This window comes from Terrapene carolina, unplaced genomic scaffold (genome assembly GCF_002925995.2).
Source record: "Terrapene carolina triunguis isolate 2854851 unplaced genomic scaffold, T_m_triunguis-2.0 Scaffold33503, whole genome shotgun sequence".
Lineage (NCBI taxonomy): Eukaryota > Metazoa > Chordata > Testudines > Emydidae > Terrapene > Terrapene triunguis.
The window spans coordinates 1-8,074 of NW_020697854.1; the positions used below are offsets into that span (position 1 = coordinate 1).

Here is an 8,074-nt window from a genome sequence, read left to right on the forward strand (position 1 = left end):
GGGGGCAGCGGCGCAGGCCGAGGGATGTGCTGGCCTCCATTGGCCTGGAGCGGCGAACCGCAGCCAATGGGAGCTGCAATCGGCTGAACCTGCGGATGTAGCAGGTAAACAAGCCGGCCCGGCCCACCAAGGGGCGTACCCTGGTGGGCTGCGTGCCAAAGGTTGCCGATCCCTGATCTAAAGCCTTTTAAGCAAAGGCTTTTTTTTTTTTTTTACTGTAACTGTGCTGACTGAATCACAATGCAAACTGTTGTAAAACTCTGTTCTTTACTTTTTTCCCCCTTGCAGTTTTGATCTTACTAACTTCATAAAAGAAGTACAAATTAAAAATGGAAACAAACTTTCAGGATTGAGCTCAGATGAAATCCTTACCCGAGTGACAGAACTCATTCTGGACCATCAAAATAAGAAAAAGGTACATGGCAGATGTCAGACTTTTTGCACCATAATTGATTAAAATGGTGAAACAAAGCTGAAGAGGATACTGAATGTTCTTTAGCAAGTGCATGGCATAATGTTTGATGATGATAAAAATTTCCTTTGCAATACCTCTGTAGGCTCCAACCTCAGCAAAGAGAACCAAAAAGCCAGCATCCTGCGTTGTAACTCAGACTCTGAAAGTAGCCAAGTCTGCCGTGGGAAATGTGTCTAGCCTATCCAAGGCAAGGCCATCCTATAAAACTGTTGCAAACAAAACAACTCAGCCATCACAGCCAACCCACCAGCCGTGGAGACTTGTTGGAGGACCATCACAATCAAAATGGATAAAATCAAATGATTCTACTGTAAGTTTTCTTTACTCTTCCACTGATTTAAATATATATATATGTATTCAATCGATATATCAAAGCACAAGGGGCAATTTTATGATGCACTACTCCATGGTTTTTAATTAAGTCAAGGTATTATATCTTACAAAAAATTCAACTAGGAAATCAAAACTTCTATATTTTAAAAAAGAAAATCTGTATTATTTGCTTCACTAATGTTCTTAGAAGATACTTTATAAAATATCTTCATTAGTCAGATGAGATCTCTGTGCATTGCAGTAATTAATGAGACAGCCTGACACACACACACACACACTCTCTCTCTCTCTCTCTCTCTCTCTCTCTCTCTCTCTCTCCCTCCCTCCCTCCCTCCAATGAGGGATGCCTTTTTTTTAATGCCTGTTGCTTTAGGCATTGTAAGCCAATTCTTTGAGTGTTCCCTGGTCTTCAGAGCAGAGAACTGGAAAATCTCTCCCTGTGTTCTGCTCCTGGCTGTGCCACTAACTTGCTGCAGAACTTCAGACAAGTCACTCACACTCTTCCTGCATCAATATACTTATCTGTAAAATGGTGATGGGTACCCTACTTGATATCTTCCCTACAAAGTGCTTTGAAATACTTATTATTCACTTTCCTAGCCTCTATTTTTAGAAGCATAATGTATGTAACAGCACTATCAGGTGTGATCATGTATGAGGCTTTATTTTAAAGGTGATTTGAGAAGGCAGAACAAGATTTATCTGAGGTGTTTGCAGGATGCAATTACCATAATATGCAAATAAAAATGGGAGATGGGATTCCCAGACTTTCAATCACTAAACTTTGCCTTTTGTAAAAATGTCATTGCTCTGTCTTCAAAAGCATTCCATAATGGTTTCTCAGCTTCAGTAGCATCACTTGCGTTAACATAGGGTTACCATATTGCAGTCCTGGAAAAAGAGGACACTCCAAGGGGCCCCGGCCCCGCCCCAACTCCACCCCTTCCCCAAAGTCCCTGCCCCGACTCCGCCCCCTCCCCTGAACGCTCCGCCCCCTACTCTTCCCCCTCCCCTGCTTCCCGCGAATCAAATGTTCAGAGAACGGAGTGGTCTCTAGTAGTCAAAGACCCTTCTTCCCCGTCCCCTCCAGTCTATGTCTATCCTATTGCTGTCTAACCCGCCCCAGCTCCTCATCTGATTTCAACTGCCCCCCACTACCACTCTGGATTCCTTGTCCCAGTTTCCCGGTCCTGTCTCACTCTCCTCTCTCCCCGCCCCCATCCCTCAGATGGGATGTTCATTCCAGATTGGCAAAATTATAAGGCTTCCCAACATTTCAACACTTCCCATTCTAAATTTTCGGTTGCTTAACTATAGGCTAGTTCTGCCTACAACAAAGCATATTCAGAACCTCTGATTAAAGGGATTATAACTGTAGCAACCTCCATCATAACTAGTCACCAAAGATTGAACCCGAGCCATCCAGACTTAAAAGCATGAGCTTCTACTACTTGAGTTCAAGATATAACTTCCTTAGCTGGTAGCTATACAGTTATCCTCTAAAAATCCACCACAGGAGGGCACAAAACACATGTTGGACAGTGAATTACAAAAGTGCCAAATATTATTATTAGACCTGCAATACTTTTCACAATGAACATCAGCGGGGGATAAACTGGGAGTTTAAGAATATTTGGAAAACAATTTTAGAATAACATTCAGTGCTGATTTTATTTCAGCCCACATCTTAATAGTTTTGAATACAAGATCACAATTTTCAGCTCAGTTGGTCTGAACGTGCAGAGCTTTAAAATTGCTATACTCTAAACTGTATATTAACTACAATTTTATAAACCTGCATGTCAGAGAACTGTGTGCCACTACTACTAGACAGTGGCACAAGGCAATTCAGTGTGAATCACAGAAATGTAGGACTGGAAGGGACATCAACAGGTCATCTAGTCAAACCCCTGCACTGAGGCAGGACTGAGTAATAACAACTCGACCATCCTTGACAGGTGTTTGTCTAACCTCTTAAAAAACTCCAATGACTGCTATTCCATAACCTCTCTAGGTAATTTGTCCAGTGCTTAACTACCTTTACAGTTAGGAAGTTTTTCCTAATGTCTAACCTAACTCTCCCTTGCTACAATTTAAGCCCATTGCTTCTTTTTCATGCATGGCCTGAGTGGGACGGGGGTGGGGGTCCAGGCAGTGGGATTGGGGGGAGGGAGGTCGAGGGAGTCAGTGGGTGTGTGGGGATGGACCGGGGGAAGCAGGGTGGAGGAACTGAGGGGGACAGGACTGGGACTGGGGGGGGCTGAGGGGGATGGGACAGGACTGGGATGGGGGGAGTAGGGTAGGTGCTGAGGGGAGCATGAATGGGACAGGGTAGAGAGAGCTGTGTAGAGTGGGGTGGGGCGGGGGAGACAATGGGGCTGGGCTGGGGAGGGTTGGGGGGTTGGGGAGAGGGACAGGGTCTGGAGGGGATGAGACAGAGGGGAGCAGGACTGGAATGGTGGGAAGTTGAGGGGGTGGGACAGCAGGGGGAGCGATGGGGTGGGATGACGGGAGAGGCTGAAGAAGAGATTTGGGGTAGGGCAAGGCTGAGGGCAGTGGGTTGGGGGGAGCAGGGGGACTGTGGGGGAGGCTGTTGGAACAGGGGCAGGGACTGAGGGCAGTGGGTTCGGGGTGGGAGGTACAGGGGGGCCTGCGGGGGAGGCTGAGGGAACAGGGTCAGGGTGGGGCCTGAGGGCAGTGGGTCTGAGGGGAGCCCCCCCAGAGGGACCTGCCAGGGGGCCAGGTGAGCCCAGCAGTGCTTACCTGGAGCGGCTCCCAGGAAGCATCCAGCAGGCAGGTCCCTCCCAGTCCCTCTGGCCCCTTCCTAGGGTTGGGTCAGGTGGAGGGGAGGGGGGCAGGGGCGGGGGGAGCTCTCTGCCCGGCGACCGCTGCCTGCTGCCGGAGTCTACAGGCCCCGCCCCGCTGCAGCACGCAGGGGAGTGAGACCTCCCTGCCTCTCTGTGTGCCAGGGCAGGGGGAGGGCTGCGCTCTGCAGGCTCCTGCCGGCCAGGCGGGGGGGCCCCGTGGGCTGGCGCCGCTGCGCCGGGAGCTCTCAGCTGCGCGCTGCCCCAGGGCCCAGGGAGGGAAGGAAGGTGAGTGGCGCCGGCGGCGCCGGCTTGCCGCGGTTCCCCCAGCGCGGCTGCCCTGTCCTCGCTTTTGGGTCTTTAAATAGCCGTCCGGGGGAAATCCCGGACATTTTTAGCTTTTTACAAATTCCCCCCGGACGGCTATTTAAAGACCCAAAAGCCGGACATGTCCGGGGAAACCCGGACATATGGTAACCCTAGTTAACAACTTACTTTGAAATACTGTTGTTCTGTTCTGTTGTGCTTTTAAAAAAGATAGGAGGAATGGGTTTGTTTACAATAGGTTGTAAGCTCTTCAGGGCAGGATCTATGCCTGTTTTATGTTTGGAAGGCACTCAACCCACTGTGTTACAACTAGCTGACTATACTTGATTGATTTTTTTTAAAGTAGTTGCTAACTTTACATAAAATAATTTAAATATATATATTTTATCTCTAGACATCTGATGATGACCCCTGCATAATATGCCATGAAGAGCTAAGCCAGGAAGATATGTGTGTGCTAGAATGTGGACACAGTTTTCACAGACGGGTAAGGGTTAATAATTTTTTTTATATTCTCATACTATTTACATGTGAGTCTTTTGAACCTACCTATCTGGTGTAAAAATATTTTTTGAGTTAGACAGATTTCCCACCTTTTCAAAAAAGCCCCCAGTTGTATAGTATTTAGCATTGATATTAAAGTAGCAATTCATATATTGGTTTTTATTGTATCCCTTGTAATAACTCATTGTATGTTTGAGAATATTCCTCTTTTGTATTTTCAGTTGGCAAAATTTTCTTGTATTTTAGAGAGCTAGACACTAAAATGGTTTTGTTAAACTACCATTTAAGCTTAAAAATAAAGCTGACTCCAACCCTTCTATTCAAAGTGTCATAAAGTTACTAATTAATTACATCTTTCTGCATCACTTCAAAAAACTAAAGTGCTATAGAAATGCTAAGGTCATTAGCTAGGCTACGATTTTGTCATGGACATTTTTAGTAAAAGTCACGGACAGGTCACGGGCAATTAACAAAAATTCACAGAAGCTGTGACCTGTCCCTGACTTTTATTAAAAATGTCAATGACAAAAAGGGGGAGAGAGGGAGGATCCAGCACCCTGCCCAGCTGTGGCTGGGATCTGCAGCCCCTGCCCCATGGCTGGGAGAGCCCCCTGCCTGCAGCAGCTGGGGAGCTGCCAGGGGATCCCCTGTGGGGACTGGAGTTTCTGGGGGATTCCCCATGCTGTGGGGGCCCCCGCCACTCCAGGGAAGGTGGGGTAGCCTGCAGCTCCCAGCCGCTGTGGGCTGAAGTCACACAGGTCTGTGGAAGTCATGGATTCCTCTGCGACCCCATGACCAAATTGTAGCCTTACTCATTAGCAATCAAACTCCAGACCTATAATAGGAACACAGGCTTCATTGCCAGTGTTTTGTTAAAAGGGTAGGCAACCATGAAAATAGGCACATCTATAGTAAGTTCTTACAGTAAGGAAGAATCAAAATTGTATACGAAAGTACATTATCTACTGGTATGTAGGACTTTATTAAAGTTGATGATTGAAAAGCTGTCCATGTGCACTTCATTTTTTTTTGGGGGGGGGGGTTCCAAACCTTAAAAATAAGTGTAATAAAAGTAATTGTATAATTGGTGTACACCAGAAATTGGTTTTAAAAAAACCCATAGTCTGTGTAGCATCATGGAACCAGAGGCTGTATTTTTTCCAACACCAAATCTTAACTTACGATTGAATGCTTTGGACAACTATCTATTTTTAAATGTATTTTTGTTAGTATTTATCACTAAGTTGAAAACTCTTAGTATAGCTGAAATTAACTAAAGGTTTCTGACATTTCTCTTGCCATCTTTTACAGTGTATTGGAACCTGGCTTAAAACACAAAGTACATGCCCAACATGTCGAGTTCATGCTCTGTTACCTGAAGATTTCCCTAAGCTTCCTGGACGAAACCGACATGCTTAAATTTTGCCTTATTAATATTCAGATTAGCAAGAAGATGCAATTCATATTAGTAGCTGCAAATAAATAATCTTGGTAACAAATGTGTATGTGTAATGTGCTGCCTAGAAACATAAGCGAAATCCTGGCTCTGTTGAAGTCAATGAAGCCAGAATTTCACTGAGTGTTCTAGATCATGAGAAATAAATATTATCATTTTTATTCCAATTAAAATTTAGAAGAAAAAAAATCAAACCAGTTAATTTTTAATACTGAAAATGCTAGCTTTTTTTCCGATTACTGGCCAAATGGATGTGTATATTAACACACCATAGGCTATCTTGAAGAGGATTTTATGTATTATCCGTTTCGTATATTTAAACTGAACAAAATGTATATCCCAAATGTATCAGGGTAAAACATGGGGTATTTTTTTATTTTAAAGGGATACCTAAGCCACGTAGGCCACCAAATATACCTTCCTCTAGGGAAGGCCTATGTGCTTCATCCCTGGAAGATGAAGAGTGATCTCTCTTGAGAATTCAAGCAAAAGGTTAGATAATTACATAAACAGCTATTAAGGAACATAATTTTTGGGACCTAAATACTGTCCTTTTTTTGAAAGTTCTCTACCTTTAAAAGGTCCGATCAGATACTATTTGACTCCAAATTTAGCATTTGTAAAAATTTGTCAATTAAAAAAAAAGACTTCAGCTGATGTTTACATGAAAAAGAAATCAAAATTCCAATTAGTTCATTTAATTAACATTCTCCTGCAAAGTTGGACCACAAACATTACCGTGTTGCTTCAGTGTAAAAAATAAATACTAACTTTTTGTCAGCTTGGTCAGTCAAAATAAATTAAACTGCTTAAATAATGAAAAGTAGGATCTTTTAAAACTTCAGTTTTAATTAGCTGTGCTGTTTGTAAGTTTTTTTTAAATAAATAAGATTAAAATCTATACATTTCCTAATCACAAAGTAGTGATTGTAGTTAAAGGCTTCAAATCACAACTTGTTCAGAATCCATATCATAACTGTTGGGTTTTTTCCCCTACAGATAATGTTTCTATACTAATACTGTTTTTGTATAAACCACAACTTTAAGTATTTTGAATTAGACTAGATCATTTTATATTTTGAATAACCACTATTATGTGTTAACATTTTCTGATTGTAGACCTCCAAGCGAATGATTTATTCACTTTTATCATGTTTATTTTTACTCTAACTCACTACATGGTTTAAACCTTCTACTGCTACATGCAGTTTCTGATTTTTGTTTAAAGTGATGTAAGAACTTACATTTTCCTCTAACTGTAAATGTTATTTTTTGAAGATGAATCAAGTATCATCATTAGTATTTAAATTGAAATTGTATTCTGTGCATGGACACTGGCTTATCTCTTGTTCTCAGATATGGGTAAATGCATCTGGAAAATTAGATTTGTTACATTACTTTTTATTGAACCAGTCTAAAATGTTTATCTGAACTAAGCTTAGTGTTGGTCTTTTTGAATTGTCCCCTCAATCACAACAACGTGCTTGCAATTGGGGCATTTTTTAAAACATCTGCTCAGAACTGCCTCTACTGGCCTAATATTTTGCATTAGTCTTGTAGCATTTTCTTCAAGTTTTGAAGATCAATACTGGTTAAGAGTTAAGATCTGTTAATTGCTGAGTTACTTGTCATAGCAACCTGAAGACCAAAACTAGGTTACGTACCACTAAACATTTCAGACTCTGAAAATGTCAAGAGTATTAAAGTTGACTGGTTACATGAAATAAAATGTCTAATGTAACATAATCTTCCCACACACAGCCTATTTATACTTCTTTTGAAGTTTTTTGTTAAATCTACCTAGTAATCAATTTAGTATGTTTAATGTTAATTTGAGGCTTGTGATCAAGTAAAATTATTTCTACATCTAAAATGTGTGGTTTCTTTGTATAAGTTCATAGTTACATATGTAAAACACACTCACTAAGTTCTTACTTCCACTGATTAGGAACTCACATCTTACCTAAACATAACTTAAGATTTCCTTTCTTAGGCGTAACCTCTCTCCCAATCCATGACTTTGCCACAAAATGAGTTTGATACCCCCTGTTGTACACAAATATTCATAGGTGATACTGATGTGGAAGTATGGGGATATAGAGGTAAGCTAAGGTCCTGAGAAATCAGAATATCATTGGGAAATATCACAGCTAGAGTTCTATCTCGACTTTTTCT

At 42.1% G+C, this 8,074-nt stretch overlaps 1 long non-coding RNA gene across 1 annotated transcript; it reads left to right on the forward strand.

The window, feature by feature from the left end:
* The first annotated feature begins 252 nt into the window (after positions 1-252).
* LOC113409469 lies at positions 253-6,776 on the forward strand. The gene is made up of 4 exons (XR_003370540.2): positions 253-415; positions 558-785; positions 4,334-4,426; positions 5,755-6,776. It is a non-coding gene; the product is annotated as an uncharacterized LOC113409469 (long non-coding RNA).
* Positions 6,777-8,074: the final 1,298 nt, after the last annotated feature.